This window comes from Maylandia zebra, linkage group LG8, assembly GCF_041146795.1.
Source record: "Maylandia zebra isolate NMK-2024a linkage group LG8, Mzebra_GT3a, whole genome shotgun sequence".
Lineage (NCBI taxonomy): Eukaryota > Metazoa > Chordata > Actinopteri > Cichliformes > Cichlidae > Maylandia > Maylandia zebra.
The window spans coordinates 29147766-29169648 of NC_135174.1; the positions used below are offsets into that span (position 1 = coordinate 29147766).

General features: G+C 42.9%; 1 protein-coding gene across 4 annotated transcripts in view; it reads left to right on the plus strand.

Moving 5' to 3' along the window:
• Positions 1-21883, plus strand: part of LOC101469427 (glutamate receptor ionotropic, delta-1) — a 594275-nt gene that overhangs the window by 227477 nt on the left and 344915 nt on the right. The window lies entirely within an intron of this gene.

Genomic DNA, 21883 nt, shown 5'->3' on the forward strand with positions numbered 1-21883 from the left:
AACTTCTCTTCTTTTATGTGTCGGTTGTCACTTTGGTGCTTTTCAGCGTCAGTAACTATAAACTGCGCCTGTCAGAAGGTCATTAAACACTTTAGAAAAAGGTGTTGAATGCAGCTTCTTTACAGCGTGAGGGTAAACGATGATCATTAAGTTAAGATGGCTAAATATCCCTGTGATGGATTGCCCATATTATCCAACATTCAGCTCTCTGTGAGATGATGTTTTCTCCCCGCACACTAAAATGAAAAGAAGCTAAACGTAGGCAGTTGTTCTTAAAATCACATTGAGTCAAAGCTGCCTCGGGATATGGGAATCGCTCCTCTGTCAAACTTTCATTAGCTGATGTGAGTGCATACAGTGACGAAGGCAGGATTTTGTTTAGCGTTGTTTATTTCCCCTTTTCATCACTGCTGCTTTCATTCTAAGGCTGGTGTAAATTCATTCACACTGATCTGATGAGTCAGATGTGGGATTCACACCGAGGTGGCTGTAGCGTGCAGCGGGGCGGAGCAGGCGGCTGAGATTAACTCATTCTTTCGCCTCCTCTTTATCTCTCACTTTCCTATTTGCTGGAAGTGATTGTTTCTGTGTGAATTATCCTCATACTCGTTTAATAGCATGGAAATTGATTAAGCAATTAGCGGCGAGCCACTGTATTTAGATCAAAGCAGATCATCGCATTAAGTTGGGAGAGATTAATACTGCCCAGGGCCTCACTGGAAATAACAGCTGCAGTAATGGCATCACGGTAACGCTCCAGCTCCTGACTGCAGGACTCATTTGCCTTTTTAACTCCAAACCTTTTTTTTTTTTAGTTTTATTGCCGTTTTTATAACTTATGGAACAGATTATGTGCAGGAAACAACTCAGATGGCTTGTAACGTGCTAAACCTCTCTGCTTTATAGCCAGGGCCATCCGTTTTAAAGTGCAGGTTGAGTAGAAATACTGTATAGCATCGATCTATTCAGAAAGCCTTTAACACAAGGTAATCGCATTGAGAGGTGTTCGTTTGAGCTGCTTCACTCGGCGCCGTCACGTTTATGACACAAAGTTCGAGGTGTCAGCGTGTCCTCAACATTATGACACTGCTGGGCTAAACTCACTGTAAACGACTCATGAGCAGTTTGAACATAAAGCCTCTAAAGAACTATCACACCGCAGGACGACCGCACTCTTTATTAATGGGGCTTTTTAGTCACTGCGTTCTTGACGAGTCTGTGAGTGACGCATGCAGCTGTAATCAAACACACATCACTTCATAAAATCTAGTGTTTGCATCAATCGTCATCTTTGAATTTTGCATTGATCTTGTGTGATTCATGTGCATCAGACTTCAGTATCATGCTAATGTTACGATGCAAAGACTTCTGAAGTGTGATGGTTGGTCATCCTGGCATCCAATCACAACTTTGCAAAGACCGGATTTATGCAAATAAGTAGCACAGAAACACATGACCTTATATTTAAAAAAAACTGAAAGCGGGCTGTCGGGAGTAGCTGAGATGCCGCTACTCTTGCCAAAGTTTTACTGGTTAAATTGAGCCGACGCCTTTAGCTGAAATTGGTTCATTAAAGTTTTTGTAATTTCGTTCTGGCCTGAATAAACACAAAGGTCAGAATGTGTTCATATGCAACCTCATATTTTTATCAATGCTTTGTGGGAATTATAATGAGTCTCACTATTGTCAGAGATCGGGGGCCTTTCTTGACTTGCTAACATAAGAAACCTGATTCTAATTAGAACAGTCACACACACACACTCACACACACACACACACACACACTCACACACACACACACACACACACACTCACACACACACACACATTTTTGTTTACTTGGCTGTTAATTGGATTCACCTATCAAAAGGAGAGGATGAAAGAAAGAGTGAGAGAGCGAAATAAGAAGGAAAGATAAAGACAGGAAGGTTAAAGAAGTCGGAGCAGCTGGAGAAAGTTTGACATATGAAGGTAAGTTAGGAGAGACTGATGGGGAACAAAGTGTCCCTGAGCAGGTAAAGCACTTGATTAACTGATCATCAGGAGGTCGAACCGCCTTTATAAAAGCAGACGTTTCATCAGTTTGCAGGTCTGGAGCGTTGAGGTGTGCTAGCCTGCTGGAGTGGATGTCCCAGCACATTCACCCCACGCTCAGATGTTCAGAGAAACTGCAATAAACCCAAGAGCTCCATCTTGGACCCTTCAGGTTTCAGTTAGTAAGTGAAATGTTGAAGTTTGTGACACAACAATTAGAAAAAGAATCAACATGTGTGACTTGTTCGGAGTTGTTGCCGGGAGAATACCTCTCTCACAACAACATAGCAGCACAGCTTAGGTTTGCAAAGTTACAGCAGAACAAAGACCTCTGGAACAATGAGACCAACGTGGAGATGTTTGATCGAAATGCTCAGCACGTTTGGAGGGATCTCATACCTGCTGTCAGCACGGTGGAGCTTCTTGCAGCCATAAACCAACGTATGCATTTCCCAGTCACAGCAGATGGCCCCGCCCCTCCCTGAGCCTGGTTCTGTCAGAGGTTCCTTCCTGTTAAAAGAGAGTTTTTCCTTCCCACTGTCACCAAAGTTCTTGCTCATAACAGGTCATATGATTGTTGGGTTTTTCTCTGCGTGTATTATTATAGGGTCTACCTTACAATATAAAGCACCCTGAGATTGTTATTGTGATTTGGCGCTGTGTAAATAAAAATGAATTGAATTGAAAGTATTTTGGAGTCACATGTGAGGCCATCTGTCCCACAGCTAAAGCCAGGCTGAACCTGGCTCATAGAGGACAATGATCGCAGGCAGCAAATCTCCAACAGGAGGTGGTGGGACCTTCAGAGACCTGTGCATAAAGCTCACAAACCTCAATGAACTGAAGCAATGCTCTAAAGATGATTGGACCAAAGTTCCTGCACAATGATGTGAGAGAGAAGCTGCTTCCATGTGCTGCTGAATCATGGAGGAATCTTAGTTTTTCAGAGGACTGCTGGAAACCTTTTTTCCCACTGATAGAATAGAAAAGATAGAAAAGGAGAGAATAAATAGAAGGCGAGCGAAAGAATTGCTATATAAGCTGAAAGTAAAAGGCTAATGTGGATAATGACAGATTGACAGTCAGTCTGAGGTAAAGGAGGACAGAGAAAAAGGATAGCTGGTGGCTTAGAGAGGCAGGTATCAGACTGAGCTTCTGTATTCCCCGTCCACCTGCTGCAGCCTGTGATATCCGCCAGAAAAATCAGAGTGGAAATATGATTTTACACTCATCAGTCATGCAGGCTTAAACCCACCACTCTGCCCTTTTACACACTCGCTGCGGCGGCGGCGGTGGTCAGTTATGGAAGAGCACCTTCACATCAGGAGCTTTAAACAGAAATCTATTCACCAAATGCCAGCCGGGGTATTTCTCATACAAATATCAGCTCGTACAATGGAGTCAGACAACAGCGACACAATGAGCAGCGCCCGGTGGAGCCCCGCCGCTTCAATGACACCCGTTAGGCCCCGATTAGAAACCTTTGTGTGCGGATAATGGATAATTCCTCCTCTCTGTGTCGCTATTCAGAGTGACGTGAACAAGCCAGGTGGAAGTGGGAGCTAGCTGAATCCAAAACAGTCGAGTTTAACCAAGTTAACTTTTTAAAGGGCAGGTCTGGTGTGTTTGCAGGATTGTTAACAAGGAAAAACACGCACACACACACACACTCCCGTTGATGGCATTTCTTCCTCTTCATCGTGCAGCAGTGGAAGCACCGATAAAAGTCCAGATGTCCAAATCTTTCGGCTGCACAGAGCAGTTGATCGGGTACTTTGTCCTCGCCCCTCCCTGAGCCTGGTTCTGTCTGAGGTTTCTTCCTGTTAAACTGAGTGTTTCCTTCCCACTGTCAGCAGGTGCTTGCTCATTGGGACTCATCTGATCATTGGAGTTTCTCTTTAACACTGTAAGCACTTTACCTTGCAATAAAAAGCACCTTGAGATGACTGCTGTTGTGTTTTGATGTTATAAAAATAAAACTGAATTGAATTAAATTGAATTATGCAGCACTGCCATACAGTGCATTCTGGGTAAATAAGGTTTTATTTAAAAAAAACAAACAAAATGGAGATGTGGCTGTCTGACTGGGAACTTCTACTGAGGAGACAGACAGCCTCTCTACTTAAATTAGCCTGCAGCATAGTGCAGGATCAGGCCGTCCGTCGGTGTTGCTGCTGGAAGATCAGCTGGGTGACGGATGCACCGACCACCACCCCTAAACTACATTATAGAGTCTTTACCTTATGATATAAAGTCTAAGGAGCTTGGAAAGAAAGGAGCTTGTCTGCTATCTATAATCCAGGTTTGAGATCCTTCCTAGACGCCTTAACGCCCACTCACATCCTGGGCCATCTGATCTCAGGAAATCACATGATAGGGTGGGGCCAGGTTTCACAATGAGCTCTCCCGAAACCTTGGCTGATTGTGATCTACACCCATTTTCACACCTTGGATCCTGTGATTAGGTAGAGGATCATCAGAGGGCCCTTTGTCCCTCTTGGTGGGATACTCCTACAGAGCTTAAATCTGGGACTCTCCACCATTTGACCTTAGAACTGAAGAAGCTTCTCGGATGAGAGGTGAAACGTCTTCAAGCAACTTAAAGAAGTCCAGACGCTTTTCTTTCCAAGCTCCTTAGACTACGATGACCTGGATGACTGAGAACCTTCACAGACTTACGATATCAAGATGACCTCGGGTCACGTTTTCTACTTTTTGGTGATGGGCACCAGGAGTCAAGGATACGCTTATTTTCTGTAAGGCAGGGGTGGGGAACTCAGGGCCTCGAGGTCCTGCAGGTTTTAGATCTCACCCTGGGTCAACACACCTGAATCACATGATTAGTTCATTACCAGGTTTCTGGAGAACTTCAAGACATGTTGAGGAGGTCATTTAGCCATTTGAATCATCTGTGATGGATCAAGGACACATCTAAACCCTGCAGGACACCGGCCCTCGAGGCCTGGAGTTGGATGCCCCTGATGTAAGCGGTTTTTATTTTTTAAAACCATGACTGCTCTGCCTGACATATGTTTCTGAGGAGAGCTTTGTTATGTGATTTTCATTGGCAGTTATTAGTATTTATTAGTCGTACTGGTGGGCGGGATTTTACATATTACAATCATAGGTAGTGGCGTAATGGTTTTACTAATAGTGTAGTGCTAAAGGGCACTTAAGCTGAGGTCCTTACATGGTGCTGTGGGGAGCATGGGAAGATGCTGGTCAGAGCTGCAGTCCTGCTGGTGACTGTATTAAAGAGTACATTTCTCCTCATGTCTGAACCCGTCTGGCATTTGTGAGTCAGAGTGTCCCTGAATGCACCACCATCATATTTTAGATGGACCCTTCCACAGTTTTTAAGCCATTTCACCTCCACACTATTATCTTTTCAAATAGGAAAATTAACTTTGCTTCGGTTCAGCCTAGCAGACAGTAAGCCCACTGACAGGTCTGCAGGTTTGCTGGAGTCACGGAGAGGATTGAATCTGTGCTGTAGAGCAGGAGGACCTTTGAACGGCTGTTCATCCACCTGCAGACAGCCCAGGTGGAGCAGGCTAACTTTGCCTCTGTGTTAACCGAAGACTGAAGCTTGTTTGGATGATAAGATCCTACATGACACCCTCAAACCCTCCTACATCTCCCTCTCACCATGTGGGGAAAATGTAATCTTTCACTTTAAAGAATTGAAACATTTTCTTATTGCTTTTGAAAATATTTCCCCGCTTCTTCAAAATGATTTCAGCTTCTGACGCACATTAAAGGCAGCGAGAAAGCATCCCAGCTTTCAGACACACTGCAGGATTTTAATAATGAGGGATCTCTGCTGTTTTATCTCTTTGTATTTGAGAGGAATTACAGCAGTTCAGAACCTTCGCTACGCCACTGTGTTTTATTTAAATTTGTATTTTTTAGAGAACAATCCCTCTCTGCATGTGCAGCGATCAGAAAAATAACTGAAGAAGCAGAAAGCTGCAGTTCAGAGAGGAACGAAGTGAGAGGAGAGCAGCAGAAGAGCAGAGCTGACCCGGTAGCTGAAAACCACACACAGGGAGCTGCTGTGTTTGTGGGTAACAGTCAGCCCATGTGGTTCATAATAAATTGATCCATCTTTATTATGAGATCACAACTTTACCAGCCATGATTTTGGTAACAGTGCTTGTGCTGAGTTTTATAAAGCCTGCTTTAAAAGGTGTAGATGTGATGTTATATATTTGTACACTGACTTAAGTTGTGTTTTTGTTTTTTTTTAACCTGTGTACTGAAACATGTTCCAATTATAGTTATATAATGAACATAGACTTGCAGCTTTTATTTGAGGGTTTCCACATTCAAACTGGATGAAGGGTTTGGAAGTTTCAGCTCCTTAACATGTGCCACCCTCTTTTAAAGGGACCAAAAGTAATTGGACAATTGACTCAAAGGGTGTTTCACAGGCAGGTGTGGTCAGTTCTTTCGTTATGTCTTTATCAATGAATTAGATAAAAGTTGTCTGGGGTTGATTTGAGGTGCGGTGCTTGCATTTGGATGATTTTGCTGTGAACAGACAGCATGTGGTCAAAGCAGCTCTCCATGCAGGTGAAACAGACCATCCTTAAACTGCCAAAATAGAAATACAACACCAGCAAAATGGCTACAACATTAGGAGCAGCAAAATCTACAGTTTGGTGCATCCTGAGAAAGAAAGCGAGCACAAAGACCTGAACATCCACAGAAGACGACGGCGGAGGATGATCGCAGAATAATTTCCATGGTGAAGAGAAAACCTCTTCACAAAAGCTAAGCAAGTGAACAAGGAAGGTGTATCAATATTTGTAACAAAAAGAGAAGACTGCATGAAAGTAAGAAGAAGGGGAAGAAAAGAAAGAGGGCGCGGATGGAAAAAGTGGAGGATGAAGCAAACAGACATGTTGAGTCTCTGTAACGAAGCACACAAACCATACACAGCAGCTCAAAGGCAAAGCAGAGAGAGGTACGCAAACAAGTATACAATTTTACTGTGTGTGTGTGTGAGGACATGAGTGTCATGTTGTGTGTCACTTGTGAGTGTTTGCCATGAAACATAAAAATGAGGGTGAAAGACTGCGACGATGGCGAACAAAGTGAGTCTGACTCCACGTGGCGTCCAGTCGATTTATATGTAGTGTGTGAGCAGAGAGGTCAGAGCGTCTGCTGCAGCGAGACCAGTTAAAACCAGTTACCTGCTCTGTCCTGTGGGGGTCAGCCAGATCACTTCTATTGTGAAGTCAGGCCCCTGGACCAGGTCAGAAATAAGAAGATACTGTTTTCCTAACAAACCGGGATAACAGTAGTCTCAACATGAGAGCAGAAATATGAAGCTGATGTTCTGGGTAAAGTTTAACAGGTTTAATGTTTTTAACTCTCCCTCGCCGTCAATGTGGATGAATGCTGTTACTCACAACGCTGCTTGTGGATTATGTGCCATGAATGCTCAACGGTACAGCATGGCACGCTGCAGGTGTGACGACCCAACTACATGGAAACCAGAGCGAAACACAAACATGACTCCCACTACAACTGACCTGACCTGATACTTCATCACACAACGCGATGCACAAAATCATGATCACAACACCGTGGCAGGTTTCAAAGACTAATAGAACCAAATAATTGATGGTTAATTCTACTCATCACACCAAATCACAACAAGAGTCGCCTCCAGGTGCTTTATATGGTAAGGTAGAACCTACAATAATACATACAGAGGAAAAACCCAAAAATCATGTGACCCCCTATGAACAAGCACTTTGGTGACAGTGGGAAGGAAAAACTCCCTTTTAACAGGAAGAAACCTCCGGCAGAGCAAGGCTCAGGGAGGGGCGGGGCCATCTGCTGTGATTGGTTGAAAAAGACTTATTGATACTGTTACATGTCTGTGAATCAATCATTCTTTAACAGCTCTTCATAAATGAGTTACATGTATCGATTTCACTGTGAGCACCTTAAGAGCAAACACTGAAGTTTGTTCATGTGCTGATGTCTAAAGTTTTATAAGAAGTCAAACAAAGTGAAAGAAAAGCAGCAGTTCACACGGAGGCAGACGTGGATCTCTCTCCATGTTGTGTGTTTGTGGGTGTAAAGTTGGGTTTTTCAGTTGTCGCCTCCGTTTACACAGAAGCCGTCTTAAAACTCGCGCGTGGATTGTTTTTAACGAAGAGCTGAAGCAGCCGTGCGGCAGCAGACCAAAGCCCGGCGGTAAAACACACGAGAGAAGAAGACGAAAACCAACTTTCCTGGATTCTTTATCCCAAAGTTTAGTCATATCTCCGAGCCGCCTGGCAGGTTTCTGAAAAACGATGACACCTCTGTGAACAAATGATTAATAGCAGCCAGTTAAAGTGTGAAAGCGCAGCGGGAGAGCTTCTTCTTGCCTGAATCGTGTTCCATTTAAGACGCGTTCGCTGATAAATACTAAGGAGGAATTTATTATTTTTATTTTATTTCTGCACTTTCGCTATCTGACAGCTCGGATAATGTGAGCCCATTTAGTTTTTATTCTCGCAGCCCCGCGGGATCCATTTCTTATCAGAAATGGGAAATCACATTAAAATCAGGGTGCTTTTAATGCTTTTTTTCCTCATTACTCCTGCATAATCTGTCATTAATACATGAATTCATAGTTTTCTTTTTCTTAATCCTTAAAACACCAAAACAAGCAGAACGTCTGTGGACATTTTAATTTGTTTTCATTGTTTAACTGGTTCAGTGAGTCCGTTCAGAGAATGCATTAAGGAAATTAAATGATAATTAAAACACAAATATTAATAAAAAAGAATGTTTTTGTTCCACAGATGTGAAGATTTTGAGTGTGTGTGTTCCCGTAATCAGACGCAGCGTGGAGTCGTTTCCGTCTGCTTCACCGACTTCACTGCAGATCTAATTAACTTGACCCCCGAGTGTGTGTGTGTGTGTGTGTGTGGCTGTAATTGGTGTTTTGACTGACACCTGTCCAGCTGTGACACATCGCTGTCAGTACTGTTACAGTGACAGAAACCATCTCTGCCTCCGTCTAAAGATGAGAAAGCCACGAGGTTTCCCAGCTCAGAGGCTTTAGTGGATGAGACGCGACTCGAAAAGAGGGAATGGAGAGTGATCAGCTTGTCTGAAGTGTGTATTGATTTACCAGTGAAAAACAATAAAGCCAGGCCAGCTGATTTTTAAGACATCATGGTATGTTTGCTCACCTGAAACACAGTCTCAACTTATCCAGTACAAGTTGCTTCACAGAAATTACTGGATTCCCAGTAAATTAGTCAGGCTGAAGCTTGTGGATAATGACACCTGTTGGAAATGCCAGGAGGAAGCCGGGACCCTAGTTTATATGTTGTACACATGTCGGAAAAATGATTATTTGTGGGACGGGATCATTAACTTGGTGAATGATATTTTTAAACTTAATCTTTCTAAATCTCCAGCTGTGTGTGTCCTGGGCCTGTTACCTGACAACAGTATCCTTTCAAAAAAACAGACTGTGGATGCGTCTGGCTTTCATAACAGGATGCAGGATAATACTGAGGCACTGGAAGTCATCCAGCCCCTGTTCTCTCAGGGAATGCACTGAACAAATGTATAAGATGGCATCATATGAACGAGTTATGTACAGAATTAAGGGGAGAGAAGATATTCTTGAGCAGGTCTGGGGTCCTTTTTTGTTGTACATCGACAATGTCTCCTAGATATTGTGATAAGTGTTCTTTTGGGGGGGGGGGGGGTTGTTTCATGTGTTTCATGTGTCGTTGGTACTTTCGTTGTTGTTCTTTTACTTTGAAAGTCAGTAGAGGGAAGAAATTGTCTAATGTTATCAGTAGTCAAGGTTATGTTTTGTTTTTAGGCACCCGGGTGTTTTGCCCCCATTGCTTTTGTTTTTGCTGATGTTTCCCAGGAGGCGGTTTATCATTTTGTCTCTCCTGGTGTTTTTTTTTGGTTTGCTTGTCTTTAGTTATTGTTAGTCCTTATTTGTTGGTTGTTGTTAAGAAACGGACAGAGAACTGACAGTATGATTATTCCTGTTGTATATTTGTTAATGTTTCTGTCCATACAAAATAAGAATTAAAAAAAAAACAAAAGACAGTAAGTCAGTGCCCATGTAAAACCCACCTACTCAAACAGTACCGCAGATATGAGAGCTAAAGTCTCCAATAAAGAGCCACCACTGACCCCTCCCACAGTGCCTACAAATCAGGGTCAACGAGCTCCTTGAATACAAACAGAAAGGCAATGCTATAGCTCATTATAACAGCAAACATGCATACAAATATGCTGTGACTGTAGAAAATCTGTGTACTTTATCTGTGTACAAGCACTTTGAATCACCTTGTTGTTGAATTGTGCTATACAAATAAACTTGCCTTGCCTTGCCTTGCCTTCATTATGCATTGCGGTGCTCTGGGGAGCTGATTGTTCTGAATGAGATAAAAACACTTCTTTACAAATCAGTCCTTCATTACAGCAAACAGCCCTGCAAAGTCTTTGAAAGGGGAAAAAAAGGCAATGAAGGTAAGCTGAACGTGAGCCGAGCTGGTAATCATCATCCTCTAAACGCAGTAAAAAGTGCAAGAATGCAGTACGCTGTAAAACAAATAGTTTTACCAAATAACCCACACATGCAGTTTGCTAGGTTTGCAAAGATGACAGGTACAGGATACTGTGTGTGTGTGTGTACGTGTGTGTGTGATAGTTATATGTTGTGCCTGTTAAAATGTGGCTGTGCAGAAGAGGCACATTCAAGCATTGTCCTGTTTCTAATTGGCCTTCTGGATCCAGCGACTATATTCGTGCACGGTGTGGAGAGACTTCTCAGCTTTGCAGTCTTTCAGTACAAACTCGGGAAAGCTAAGCTTCTGGGTGATCTTCTAGTATGTTACATCAGTATTCTGTAATAAAATAAGAATATTTGAAAACTTGGGGTTAACAAGGTCAAGTTGTCTTGGTACTGAGAAGTACCTCAAACTGAAACAGTTTTAAAATGTTTAACGCAAGACTGAATATATTGACACAGAACCTGAGGCTGAAACAGCGACTGACACAAAGTCTTCCTCTGCCTGTTAGTTCTTGATGAGACGTTGTGAAGCTTCCTTTGTTGTTCTTCCACTCTGAAATGATTTCACTGCAACATCGCTGCAGATTTTTCGGCTACATAAAGAATCATTGTGCTGAAAGAGCCATTAGAGGGTGATAAACTGTGAGCATAAACGGCTGCACGTGGTCTGCAACAACATTTAAAGGGCTGTGGCATTCAGACCGTTACCGATTGGTGTTAACATACCATTCACCACGAGGCTTGATTTCAGCATGGATGGAGATGCCAGCCATGTGGTTTTCTGCTGCTGTTGTCAGTCTACCTCAAGCTTTCACATGCAGAGTCCTAACAGATCATTTATTCTCAGCACAGTTGTCATGAGCACTTATCCGAGTTACGCTAACCTTTCTGTCAGCTCCGAGCAGTCTGACCATCCCCCTCTGACCTTTCTCATCCACAAGGTGTTGCTGTCCACAGAGTAGCCACTCACTCGACTATTTTCTCATTTCCCAGATAAACTCTAGAGACTGTTGTGGTGGAAATTCCAGGAATACTCCAACGGTCCCACTGTTGCCAACAAAGATGCCACCTGAGATCATTTTATCCAGGTTTGGATGGTTTCTGGATTTCTGTTGGAGAATTCCTACCTCTGATGCAGGAATCACTTGAGGACAGTCAGCCGTGAAAGGAGAAACATTTACTGCATCGTCCCAGACATCACAGCAATGCATTGTTGACCTATGTGTTTTGTACAGGTGATGGTAGACGTGTGTTTGCTCCCTGGGAAGAGCTCGTTTCTATAACTTAGTGCACTTAGCTTTAGATCTACGTTCTACCTCCCACCACCCAAACAGAGAGGGATTCGGTAGCATTAATGTAGCTTTCTAATCGGCTAACATCGCTTACCTCAGTTTCACCGACTCGAGTCCGGGCGTCTGTGAGCATCAGCAGATGCACTCGTCATGATTGCTCCTTCCAAAGTTGCTGCTGTCCTATACTGTCCTACTGCTCCACTGAGCAGGACCTTCATTTGGACATGGCCTTAGCTGTTAGCTTAATAGCTAATCAAAATCAACAACTGCTGTGTCACATGGCATCACGTGCATTTATTTTTTAAATGCACAGCACAGTTTTGGCAGCCAGGCTTCGTATTACTTAAAGCTTTGTAAGTGGACTCTCAGAGCTCAGAGACTTTGGGGCTGTTTGTTCACACCGAATGGGGACAGTTGAGGTGACTAGGATGTCTCCGACTTTGGCAGATTCAGGAAATGCTGGGAGGATTGTGTCTCTTGGGAATACATCAGTGTCCCCTCAGAAAAATTAGTCTGCCCTAAGGTTGCTCGTGCGACTCTGACACAGATAAGCATGAAAAATGGAACAAGCACATAGAAAGTGTATAGTTTGTGGAAATGGTGTGAAAAGAGACGGAGTGTTATTATGTCTTTGTTGTGCACAACGCATTCGGTGCGAATGTGGAGACGGGACCTTTAGAGCCTCCAATTAAGTTCTCGGTGAGCATTTATCTGCTGTGTGAATTTCTAAAACTAGACTCTTCCCTGACTCAGGGGCTGGAAAGTGGTTTTCCAAGTCTCTGAAAGAAAGACGGGCTCGCGTTGGCTGAGAGAATTAAGCTGAAGTGATTCAGCAGCAGGTGTGTGACTGTGCTAGAAACCCCAGGACGTTGGGGTTAAAGGTGGATGTCTCCTGCATGTTTTAGAGCAATTTTCAGAGTTGGTGCTCGTTTTATTAAATTGTAAAACAGCGGATGACATTTTGGTGATTATCCAAAATTGTGAGTTCAGTGCATCATTAAAATCCATCAGTCTTCAGGGGTGATCTCATTTCACCTTCCACCCCACTCTCCTGTTTCCTCCTCCCTTCTTTCTCCTCTCATCTCTCCTCTAATTGTTGCCTGTCAGCCAGCAGCGGCCTAATTATAGACAAAAACACATTTTTCTCCAATTTCACCTGAATGACTTTTGCTTTCTCCTGATAACTGTCATGGATGGATGGTGATTGTTTCACAATGCAGGAAATGAATTTTGTTGTTTGTGTTTTGTGTGAGAGATACAATTTAGTTTGGTTGAGAAATCTATATTGTTTAACTGATGCCGAGAAGGCCGCCCTCGGTTTGCAGCGCCGCAGCGGCGTTTGGAAGCGATTCAGCTCGGCTCGCTTCCTGCACATTATTAATCAGGATTTTCATTTAGTGTCTGCGAGCTAATTACCCTGGCTCGGCGATGATGGGCTTTTTTTGTTGTTGTGGTTTTTTTGCTGCATGTTGGTGACTCACAGCTGCTGCCCATATCTCTGTTTCAGACAGTAAAGTAACGTTTCTTCCATTGTTCCTGCTCAAAAGTGCCTTCATTTAGAGGTCAAGAATAAACAAGATGTGATGGAAAACTTTGTACAGAATGGTATCAACAAATTTGCTGTTGTTTATCACAGGTATGGAAGACTATTTGATAATGACCAGGAGGTAAAACGTCTTGAAAATCAAAATATCACACACACACACACACACACACACACACACACAAAAGCAGTGTGCCACCTACACGTTACGCCTGCAGGAGCTGCTCGGCCGTGGAAACCCACACCTCGAAGCTCCCGGTGCTCAGATTTTGTGCTGATGTTTATGCCAGAGGAGGTTTGGAGCTCTGCGGTTATTGAATCAGCAGGGTGTTGGTGACATTAAACACACGATGAAATTCAGCGAGCTCTTCAGAACTACTGATGACCTATTCTTTCAAAAATGTTTGCAGAGACTGACTGCATGAATTCAGAAGCTGTAACTGTTTCTAGTTTGGCCCCTGTGCTGTTTCTGTGTGGATGTACAGTATGTGGTTCAGAGTCAGCTTTACTGACCATGCATGTGGGAACGGGTAGCAGTTTTTCTTTGGTCTCAGTGTACTTAAAAGAATAGAGAGACAATATCAACAGCAGCGTTGTTTGTTTCCCTTACCAACCACTCCAGGCGGCTTGCTATCCATCTGATCAATGGGGCTCCTTTGACCGGATACGCCATTAGCCGTTTTCTGGTCCAAACTCTGCCTCAGGTCCCAAAGCCAAACGAACACTGCAGCATCACTGAGAGTTACAAACTGGTAAAAGAATTGATTCTTTCATCTTTAATAAAATGATCAGTGTTGCTGCTTTACCAGGTGTAACAATTAAGTTTAACATCCAGTTAGAAGTTAGCAGGAAGTTAGCTCGCTAGCTTCCATGTAAACATGATATAGCATGTTCTGACTGAGAGATTTCTGAAAAATTCAAACGTACAGCTCTGCTATCACTTCCAACATAAATGAAGACAGAAAACTAAACAGCAGTGACGTTTGTAGGGTTACTGAAGTTGGGCTAGCTGCTATATAATGATGTGCTACGTGATCGCTAGCAAAACAGCTACGTTAGCATAACATAAACAGTGAAGCTGGAGGATGAACGCTAACTTTTTCCACTCGATAAAAGTTAACATGAGGGTTCCTGATGGTTAGAGACAAATGCAATCGCATGGCAGGATGCTGTAAACGGACCAAACTTCAGCCAGGAGAACAACTGAGATAATCCATCCACAATACGAGGTTAGTCATTCATATACTGCTGCTGGGCTGGAGTTACATCGTAAGGGTTTAAACACTGAGCTTTAAAATGACCAGTGGTAACAAAAACAGGTCGACAGGGATCACGGACTGTTTTTAGGGGCTCGTTCAGATTAAATAGAACCAGATACAAAACATGTTAAAAACACAACAGCCAGTTTGTTCATATGTCATCACTTAAAGATCAGATAGTGCAGCACCCTCACCTCACCTAAAGCTCCTATACACACTAAATTTTCTGCGAGTGCAAAAATAAATTTGTAAACATTTTTTATCACATGTTTAGTGCTGTGCAGTTCACATGTAGAAGTATTTTATTTGTTTATTCAATTATTTTTGTTAATAAGATAAGATAACTCTTTATTGTCATTGCACAGTCATACATAGTACAGTAGTACAATGAAATTGGAAAACTGTCATACGTCGGCACTACATATAACACGACACGACACGATATGACACATCACAACGCAACACAAACAACACAACACATTATATTAACTTAGTAATAAAAACAGAAGTGTATGTGTATTGCACACTGTTATTATTGCAATAATAATATAATAATATAATATAAGTTAGTATTATAGTTATTATTATTATTATTATAATAATATAAGTATAAACTCTTTTCATTACCCCAAGCGCGCACACACACACACACACACACACACACACACACACACACACACACACACACACACACACACACACACACCACCGTGGGCTGTGCTGCCATTTGAATTGAGGCTCAATGGAGAAAAAGGCTGTTAATTAATCAGAATCAGAATCAGAATACTTTATTGATCCCTGGGGGAAATTATTTTTTGTTACAGTGCTCCATTTTAAACCAACATTAAGACAAGACAGACAATATGCTAACTAAGAATAGTACAATATATACATATATATACATACATACATACATAAGTCACTTATAAATAAATAGTTGGAAAAGAAACATGTGTAGTTGTAGCAGCAAACAGTGTGTTAAGTGGATGCGTTGTACAGGGAGCCACAGGCAGGAATGATTTCCTGTGTCGTTCAGTGGTGCTTTTCGGTAATCTCAGTCTCTCACTGAACGAGCTCCTGTGACTGACCAACATGTCATGGAGTGGGTGGGAGGTGTTATCCAACATTGTCTTTATCTTGGACAGCATCCGCCTCTCCGACACCACCTTGAGGGAGTCCAGCTCCATCCCCACAACATTGCTGGCCTTACGGATCAGTTTATTATCCGTAAGGCCAGCAATGTAAGCTAAAGGTCAGAGGGAGCAGCAGGATGGAGATGTTTGATGGACAAGACAACATGCCTGCTAACAAGCTGTGACACACAAACACGAGTCCCCACAAACAGGGCGCGTGTACAGCATAAAGACCGTGTGTGCGATTGGATGGATGGATTTCTGCCGCAGCTCCGGTCTGCCTGTTTGGCTGAAAGGTCTCATCACAGGGAAAATATTCCCCTCACATCAACAGCTCAGATCACCTGCTCAGGAGATTAAAAGGAAAGCAGGTTTCTCTTTGATGGTTTTGACATTTCTGAGTGCGCCTTGAGTGGATATTGTTCAGGTTCTGGCTCTGAGTGAATAAAACTTCATCTGTGTCACTGCTGTCATTGCACTCGCAGAGATAAGAGATCATAAAGTGATACAATAGTGAAATGAAAGCAGAGCGGCTGCAGTCAAAGCGAGCGTGCGGGTTTGGAAAAGTACCAAATGAAGGTGACGGGCCGTCACGGTGACAGGTTTGAGTGTAGGTCAGTTCATAGCAGTTGATGAAATTAAAACCTCTTCAGAAAAGCACGACATGATAGACTTTCTACATAATCCCTGTTTATATAATTCCATCTGAAATCTCTGTAAAGTAGGAGAACATCCATATCCAGATAAACGTCTCTGCTCATCCTGCTCGCGCTCAGTGAGGATTGGACATCTTCAGCTGGGTCTCCCGTCTTTTCTTCAGTGCCACCGTCTCTAAACTGCACATTTAAGCAGCCACGACGGGATTCATTGTCACCACGATGAAACTGCATTCCTGAACTCATGTAACCGTTTCCTGTCTTATTCACTTCTTTATCCACAGACGCATTGTGCACTAATCTTAACATGTTGTACAGAGTTATGTATTTATTAAAACCTCTGTAGCTTTGCTGTGTTTCGCTTCAGCAGCATCGATGTGATGTCTGTGTTATTTTCTATAAAATGCAACAAAATATGGCAGGAAAAATTTGTCCTCAGTCGCCTTAACGCAGTGACATCTGCTCTGATGCGTATTATGAAGTCTCACAGGTGTTAGCTTTATTTTGATTCCAAGATTATTTTTCATTTCAGAGGAATATTTCAGTCATTTTGGACGTTTCATTTTCAAGCAGGAACCTCAGAGACACTCGTGGAGCTCAACAGGTTAAAACAATCCAGAGTTTAGTCAGTAGAACTGAAAACTCTGCCGTTGTTCATGTTGTGATTCCTGCGGCATCGTTCAGGAGGTGACTCGTGCGTCTGCTTTCAGGTGTGGCTGAAAGATTCTGCTGCTGTTCACAGCGAAAGAACCTCATTCAGGACCCCAAATTAAAAGTGTGCGCACTCCGGCGTCCTTCACAGCGAGCTCGCCTTGTTTGTTTATTCTGAAATGCCGTTTCTGACCTTCCCTCGCTCGTGTGAGCGCTGTGGCCCGATCCAGATTTAATCAGAGCGCTGCAGAGACACAAACGCAAACAGCAAATCTGAACTCTTATCTGTTACAGCAGGAGGAAGACCTCATTCCCATGATTTGAATTCCCTGCTTCACACTTTCCACACTGAAAACGCTGCGTTCCTGTGCTGAGCGTCAAACACAAGACAATTCGACCTGCATCATGTCCGTCTGCCGTTTATTTACTTTACGGCTCTTTGAAACGAGGAAAAGTGCCGAGTTTTATCTGGAGCAGGTACAAACTGATATTGATCTTTAATCGGGCTGTCAAAATTGAAACCAAACAAAATGCCATCCGCCGTCTTAGTTGCATTGGTCACATGACTGCATCATATGACTTTTGAAAGCCTCCGTTTGCCCACACTGCGACGTGAAAATGGCGTTTTCAAACTGTCTCTGTGTGGACAGACACGGACAGAAAAGATGTTTTCTAACAAAGATGTATTAGTGTGGACACAGTGTGAAAGCCTGAGGGAAAAACTACACATTTCACATATTAGCAGATTTATGAGCTGCTTGAATTCAAATGTATTTAATAAAGCAGAAACAGACTCGTGTATTCAGCTGTTTGTCTATCTGAACAGGACAGTCGGGTTTAGACCAAACGTGAGCCCAACACACTCGCACACGTACAACACGAGGGAAAAAACTTTTTCCCTGGAAAGAAATGCAAAGTTAAAGGACACACTTCTATAGAAATATACAGAAGCTCATATCTTGTTAGATGTTTGTGTTCATGGCTATACTTGCTAATCCCATTAATTAGAGAGCAGCTTTGTTCCCACAAATATCAATAAACAGTGTTGCTATTGTCGAGTTTCTAGTTGTGTAACTCTTGTTGGAGGACAGATTTGTTGTTACTGAAAGCAGCGATGCTGTGTCACTTGTGATGTGCATCCTCATCTTGTGCAAATATGCAGCATTTCAGGCGTAGATCACGCAGCTGCCTTCGTTCTGGCAGCACTCGTGTTTTAGACGTGACGCCGGCGTCACGTGTGACTTGTTGAGTCTTCCACACGGCAGCTGCATGCTTAGTCAAAGCGCTCCAGGAGGAGGAGGAGTAATGAAAGAGGCTAACCTCGGTGTCAGCTTCCCGTCTGTACGGCTGTCAGGAGAGCTGTTGTTGCTGTTTGCGCATGTAATGAAACAAGCGCGCCTCCGCATCTATTACTCTCAGCACAAATGTGTTTCCACGGGAGGCGATCCTGCCGAGGATGTTCACCTTAACGGCCTCGTTTTATCTACACCTCACTCCTGATATCTCGTCTTTATTTTTGCTGATCTGCCTGCAGGCTGGAGTTTCTATTTCCTGTTTAATTTGCTTTTGTTTTTAATTTAAAATAGTTTAAAATAGTGCTCACAGTGATTCCTGTCATGTTGGCTTTTTGAAAAGCATTTTTCACTTCACTTACACTCACGTTACACTTCTTTTATTGGCTGGATATTAGTCGATAACTTCATTTTGGTTTGTTATAATCCGTTTTATCACACCAGACATTATGGGCGACCGAGTGTTTCGTCTGCTTATCACAGTCGGTGGTTTGATCCCCAAAATATGCAAGAAAATGCACGATGGTTAGCGAGTGGTCAGAACACGTAAAACAGAGCTGTGAATACATGGACGGGTGAATGTGGTAACAAGAGCTTTGAGGCGCCCGTCCGTTCACCAGGAAGAAACATACAAATCGTCGGCTTCCAAAGAAGTATGAGAGCCACTTTGTGGTTTCCTGCTTTTAAAATGTAGCCACGGGACACATGGCTCACTGCTCACGTCATTAATTACATGCTTCTATGACATGTCTGCAGTCGCAGCTCTGTAACCACGTCAGCAAAGAGAAGCAGAGATTCAACATCCACTTATCTCGCTATTACCATTAAAGTCAAAGCCTGCCTGTCATCATACGTCTCAGAGCGTTTAACAGGAAGGACAAAAACAGGACGGCGATACACCGTCTCTCCGCCTGTTTTGACGGCTGGTGTTCTCGCTTGTGCGGTTAGGTCTTTATTAGTTTCTTCTAATTTTCCTATTCAGTGCATGTCGTGTTTAATGCATCTACTGCTGTGATGCATCGGATGGAGCGCGCTCCACCTGACCTGACGGCTCCAGCCTCAACCAGCAGCTTATTGGAAACAATCAATACTGCTGGAGCCACTGCCCCTGCTTTAACCTGCAGGACGCTGAAAATGACCTTCATTATCCCCACACACACACACACACACACACACACACACACACTGTGCTAACACACAGTTTAAACACCGCCCTGGTACAAACACCTCTCCCTGAATAAATGCGTGAGCAAAGACGGCTGCAGACCCTCCTTATATAAACGTGTGTGTGTGTGTGTTTAACGTGCCGTCTTCTGAACAGCAAGGCATTCTGGGTAAACTGAATCCCACCCATGGTATCTGAGGTCGTCACCTCTAACTGGTCCCTGCTTTCTGAGTGTGGTTTTCGTATTTATTCTGACTTGAATATCGTTTTTTATTGTTTCGTTTTCTGTTGCTCTTCTGTACCGTTCTAAGAATAACGCTCTGTTTTGTGTAGATTTTCATGTCTTGGATTTTCATTCTTCTTCTGCATTCGTAGTTCTCCTTAACTGTGAATACCATCCCTCCTACATGTACTCTGTGTGCTTTCCTTATCAGTCTCCTTCCCCTCTGTGTTTTCCAGCCTTCTGTGTCCTTCGGTGTTCATGTGTGTTGGTTTGTATTTCCTGAGTTTTACTTCCTCTCTGTTTGTTTGCCTGATTGTGTTCAGCTGTGTCTCGCTTCCCTCCTGTTTCTCCTCCCCCCGATTAAGTTTCTGTGTGTATAAATAGTCCTGTCTCTCTGTCTGGGCGCTGCTTTATGCTTGCTGTGGGGATTTTGCACATTCTGTAATGTTATTAAAGAAAGAGCCTTTTTCATCACATCCACATTTTGGGGATATGAAGTAAAACAAATAATTTGGGATTCAGCTCAATAAGCGCCGTACTCCATCACCTACACTTCGGTCCCCTTTGGTCTCGAATCAACAAAATCATAGTTACTGAAACGACTGTGAAGGTTTTGTCCATCAGAAGGTAAAAAACTGGAGCTCAGTTTAAATGTGTGGCTGTCAGTGGTGATTATTGATAATGTGACTGCTGTTAGCAGCAGCAGGAGGCGCTATGACGTGTGCAGGGTTATACTCTCTGCACACATTCAGACAAAACTTATCACACAAGCTTCACATAAAGACTCACAACATAAAGCAAAAGCAACATAAAGCAAAAGCAGCCCAAAGGTTTCTCAAGGCAAAGACATGAAAGATTCTTTACTAGACAGCTGATCTCAACCCAACACAGCAGCTTTTTAGTTATTAAATACAAAACTGAAGGCACAGAGACTCACAATGTAAACTCTGTGTTAATACACCTGAATCACACTTTTTATTAATCTCTGGCTCTCTTCCACAGAATAGAATAGAATAGAATAGAATGCCTTTATTGTCACTATACAGTTGTACAATGAGATACAGAGCATCTCCTACTCAGTGCAGACATGCTGGGGGACACAGTTCTGCAGCATTATATTATATATTGACAGTATTAACAGAGAAAAAAATATATAAAATGTACAAATATACAAGCCAGTTTTAAAAAGCAATATGTAATAAATAGTGTTATGTATATACAATTGGGTTACTGCAATCACAGTTACACAGAATTTGGTGTTGCACATGTCTTTATCCCGTCTTCCTTCTCTCATTCCAACCAATCACAGCAGATGGCCCCGCCCCTCCCTGAGCCTGGTTCTGCCGGAGGTTTCTTCCTGTTAAAAGGGAGTTTTTCCTTCCCACCGTCACCAAAGTGCTGCTCATAGGGGGGCATATGATTGTTTTTCTCTATATGTTTTATCCTGGGGTCGACCTTACAATATAAAGCACCTTGAGGTGACTGTTGTTGTGATTTGGCGCTGCATAAATAAACTTGAATTGAAAGTTGAATCACAAACAAACAAACAGCACCTGAAGCTGCAGCACAGACGTTAGCAGAGCAAAGCAGGAAGAAGCATTTGGTGATGTCTACACTTCAGGCAGTCGCTGGTATTAGTAACAAATATTTTTACTTAAGTTGCTGATATTATGTTATTTGGCTCAATTTTGACGTCTGAAAGTGGAGGGTTGTGTATAATAAACAGTTTATGCAGATTTTTGTAAAACTCCTTGAATTAAGACTAAAAGTTTGCACCTCAGATGCTTGGAGATGTTCGATGTGCAGGGCTCTGTGGTTGTGCACAGAGGCAAAGCTACCAAAATAATCTTTGTCCTGAACATCACAGAGGACACTGTAGTGACTCAGAGGACACACAAAGACAGGAACACAAGAAATAAGGTGTAAAACACACAAAAAAACGTGGCGCACAACTTGATGTTCACGAAAACAAAAGCCCCTGAAATGCAACAGTGTTACCAACGTTACCAAGGTGACAGGGATCAACATAAGGTCACGAGGACACAGTCTAACATGCAGCATCCTGACATAGTCCCAGA